The sequence below is a fragment of the Aotus nancymaae genome, unplaced genomic scaffold, assembly GCF_030222135.1.
Source record: "Aotus nancymaae isolate 86718 unplaced genomic scaffold, 86718_ANA_hifiasm-v0.15.2.pri h1tg000025l, whole genome shotgun sequence".
NCBI classification, from domain to species: Eukaryota; Metazoa; Chordata; class Mammalia; order Primates; family Aotidae; genus Aotus; species Aotus nancymaae.
The window spans coordinates 2,554,006-2,558,668 of record NW_026988438.1 but is presented as its reverse complement, the minus strand read 5'-3'; the positions used below and the strand labels follow the sequence as shown (position 1 = coordinate 2,558,668).

Sequence of the window (4,663 nt, the reverse complement as noted above, 5' to 3'; positions counted from 1 at the left end):
CTATTATTGCAGGCTGAAATGACCTCTGTTTTCAACAACACTTAATTGAGAGTCAGGCCTCATTGTACACATTCAAGCTCACTTGCAACCATTATCCAGATGCAAATCACATAGCAGGTCTAACATGATCCTAAACGAATGGTGGCTTTTCAGTGCTTTATGATTCACTTACTTCATTTATATCAGCCTCACATATTGCTTAATGAAAACTGATTCAACAGACTTCCAGTCTGATCTGATAGTATTTTATGAGCCAGTAGGCACAAGGGGAAGCACAAATGTCTTCTGATAACTCAAGATTATTATTCTCACCTCTTTACCTTTGCTCATAATGTTCATGCTGCTTGGGATATTCATTTCCTTTCTTTTTAACAAAGCCAAACCCTTTCTTGATTTCCTAGCTTACACTCCACTTTGTTGTACGTTCTCTAATAGTTTCAGACCCCTTTTTTTGAACTTGAGTAGCGTGAGAACTTTGGGCTACATCATTTGACTCATGACTGTTCTGTTTTGCTTCACATCTTATTTGTTTGTCTCAATTCCCCAACAAGATTCTTCCAACGTCCTTGACTAAAGAAATCAGTCATTACGGTATCACCGTGTCTAATTCGGTCCTAAACAAATGATAGTCTTTCAGTATTTTACGGTTCACTTACTTCATTGATACCAGCCTCACGTATCGCTTAATGAAAACTGATTCAACAGACTTCAAATCTGATCTAATGGCAGTATTTCGTGAGGCTCTAAGTACAAGCAAAAGTTGATAATACTAAAGAGGAAGGAGGGGTCATTTATGGGAAACCATATATGTCAGACCATACATTGTAGCAGAGGAAGAAAAATATTGAGTGGGTGGAAGGTTAGCTGTAGTTCATGGTCAAATGTGGAAAGTCAGTAGTTACAAGGAAATAAAAGAGTCAAAAGACCAGCGCAAAAGGAGCTGAAGCTTGGATTTCATTGAGTTCAGCTGTTTGTGTCCCATCGATGCCTATTTGAATACTCACAGGCTCATTCTTTCCTTTTCGGTATTAGAGAATTATATGGTAGTAGCTTCTTACACGGTAGATCTTCCCGTAAGAATGCTGTAATTGCAGTTTTGGCATTATTATCAATATTAGCGGTGACACTGAGGAATTTGAATTCTCCTGAGATTACAAAGTATGTGTGGGTTTGGGCATATTTGCAGTACGGTAACAGCATCAAAGGATAGAGTTTATGTTTCTTAGCACCCTAGAATCGGAATCTTGATGCAATTTTATATGGTTATTTAATTGTTTATTTTGTAGTGTTCAAAACTTCTAATGATGGAACAGCTGAAAAAGGACATGCAAATTTTACAAGCCATTGTAAAAACTTTTAGGCTATTTTCTGTTGGGCACCAAAGAAGCATTTTGGCTGTGTCTTTCCATCTACATGACGAGAACTGACGAAATGCTCTTTCTTCTCCATGCTGTGTAACTAAATTGTCTGGAAAAAACCAGCATTCACATGTCTGAGACAAGCGAGAAGAGTGCTGTCTGCTGTCCTGCATCATTGGATATGACACTTTCATCATGCTCTGAGAAGACATAACATAGGCCATTGGACTAAGGGCACAGTGCGGAAAATAGATGAAATCAGACCATAAATAGCAAATCTGTTAAGCCACCCTTCATTTTTCGCCTTCTGTTTTTCCTTGTCTTCTCCGTAGGGTGGAAGAGATGCTTCCCTTCAGGGCCTGCCTTTTGCGTCACCGTAGGCAGATGCTGTCCCCAAATCCAAGATGATGTATGTTTGTCCCCATGGTGGACTGCACCAGCCTTCTCCAACGTAGGAGAAATGTGCCTGTATGCTACAAGGAAACAGAGTTATTGAATCCACTTTTGGCAAACTCATACTTTTTATTGTCTGCCATAGGTCTCATGATGCCATCTGATATTAAACATATCCAATAACATCAGTAGTTACATGAAATCAGTAGAAAGAAAGGACTATTGAGAGAACAGTTTGACCATCTCTTTGCCGTCAGGTGTATTTATATCACGCTGCAAGGCAAAAATAGCCTAAACATTGAAATACTGATGTGGAAAACTATCTTTAAAATGCAAATAAAATTTGGAAGTTTTATTTCAACATTTAGGCTATTTTCACTTGCTCTGTCCTTGAGGGCAGCACAGCAACATGGTCACCCTTCTTTGAATTGAGACCAAGTCATTTTAATGGATCCACATCTCATAGAAGAGGTAAAATGGCAGAGATGCTTCTGTGGTTTGAATATTTGTCCCCTCTAAAACTCATGTTGCAATTTAATCCATGATGTGGCAGTATTGAGAGTTGAGACCTTTAAGAGGTGATTGGGTCATGAGGGCTCTAACCTCGTGAATGGCCTAATCCACTCATGGATTAAACAGCTGTTGTGGGAATAGGACTGGTGGCTTTATAAGAAGAGGAAAGACCTGATCTAGCACCTGAGTCCCCTTGTCATATGATGCCCTGTACTGCCTCAGGACTGCAGGGAATCCCCACCAGCAAGAAAACCCTCACCAGATGTGGCCTCTTGACCTTGGGATTTCTCAGCCTCCATAACTATAAAAATATTTTCTTAATAAATTACCCAGTGTCAGGTGTTCTGTTACAAGGAACAGAAAATGGACTAAGAGACATCCAATGAGGATGGTGGCTGTGAAGTGAATGATATGGTTGCTTTTTGCCTGCTGCTTTCTTGAACAGGGAGGCAGCCCTTAGAGGAGTGCAGATCACAAAGAGGGATTTATGTGAGTAAAGAATTATATATACCCTAAAACCATGTCATTATGGCAATTAAGCATTTTGGTGAAGTCTTCAGAGGAGTGTAAACCATTACAAAAAGAAAGCTGTTAGAGGGGTTTATATCCTAATGCTACTTGCGTGAGTGGAGAATACCGTCTTAAAAACATCTTCAATATAATTGATATTGATGACTTTTGTTTTTACTTCCCAACCACCTCGAAATAGTTCCAGTATTTCTGAAACTTTATCTTTTTTAAGTGGTTTTTTTTAAAAAAAAAAAAAATAAATAAGTCTTCCTATTTTGGTTTACTATTTAAGCTCAATTGTGAAGTTTAAGCTCTTGGAATGGGCCTAAACTACAAGAATTTGAACAACACCTAGAAAAAAGTAAGAGTCCGGTAAATGTTTTGCCTTAAAGTAAAAGAGGTTCCGAGATGTTCAGCCTGGGAAGAAAGATGGTAGAAGTGACTGAAACAGGATAAGTAGAAAAAAAATTAATAGGAGAAAAAAATTATTTTAGCTTGTGCATAAATGTCTGTTATACGATTTCTACCTGTAGATGTTTAATGGCAGTTGGAAGCATTGATTTGAACACACAAGAGTTAGAAGTAGAGATGCCAATTTAACAGGCATGTACATTCTCTTGAAGGTTTGTAATAGATAAGTACTGTGCTCTTTCTCTCTTATTCCCCAGCCTCTAGTCAGCTATGCCAAATTAATTTCTTCTCCAGAAATTTTGATATTTTTTCTTTCTAATATGCTACGTTATACTTTTGTGTGCAACATGAGGGATTAGGGTCAGGGAGAGAGAAAACGAAGAGGTTTCTGTTTGTTTCTATTACTCAGCTAAGTATCAGAAACAGAACGGGGTTAAAAAGGATGTCTGCAGAGGTGCTTGAGTGACAAGCGACCTGAGGAATTGTGTGCAAACACAGAAACCCTTTGGTAACATGAGCTGTGTCTCTTTGTTAAATTAAGCCTGCTGTCTGTCACCCTCTGCCACTACTGTTACGTCACGTCACAGCTAGCTTGACATCCAGAGTCCTTTACCAACTATGTGGGAATCTACTAAAAGCATTCTCTGATGCTACAGTCAGCCCTGGGAAAGACATCTGAGCTTTAACTAAGCAATGTATATGGGGGAAAATTTCTGGTATCTTGTTTAGTAGACAAGAGTAATATGTTCCTCTCTCCAAATGGGCTTTTAGATGACATGGGGTAGGTTTGGAGAGATTTATTTATTTATTTATTTATTTATTTTAAATATGGAACGCTTCACGAATTTGCGTGTCATCCTTGCGCAGGGGCCATGCTAATCTTCTCTGTATCGTTGGTTTGGAGAGATTTATAACAAAATGAAACTAATGTGGCAATAGAATTTGTTAGCCCATTCTTTTATGTTTCTCAGTGGAGATCTTTACATAGTAAAATATCAGGTTAGGGCTTAGCGTAATGATTTTTGGAACAAGATAATGTTATTTCAGAACACTTCATTTGTTCTCACACTTCCTTATCCTAATTTAATTTGCTTTGGTGCTCATGGGTTATAGGAAGTATAGTTGTGCCCTTCTTTGCACTTGCCTCACAAAACTTCCAACAGAAACCAATCAACACACACGTGTCATTAGTCTTCTTAACACTAAGCAGAAAAGACCAAATCGAAAATCTGGTGCTCTTTCCACGAATGCACCTCGGGACTGGTCCGTTTATCTCTGCATAGGCACGTGTGATGAAAACAGTGTGTCACTGTGTGGTTTTCTAAGTGGAGAGCTGGAACTCTGTGAAGAACAAGGAGCCTGCCGTGCTCTTGGAAGTTTTTACTTCTTTGCGTCATCATTTATATTGCTTTGACTATGGTATCTTTCAAGTATCAGGAGATATTTCTTCCCTAAAAGAACTCTGGTTGGGCTGAAAA

At 38.7% G+C, this 4,663-nt stretch overlaps 1 non-coding gene across 1 annotated transcript; it reads right to left on the bottom strand.

The window, feature by feature from the left end:
* Nucleotides 1–4,007: 4,007 nt before the first annotated feature.
* On the bottom strand, nt 4,008–4,109 carry LOC135276567 (U6 spliceosomal RNA). Its single transcript, XR_010344128.1, has one exon. It is a non-coding gene; the product is annotated as a U6 spliceosomal RNA (small nuclear RNA).
* Nucleotides 4,110–4,663: the final 554 nt, after the last annotated feature.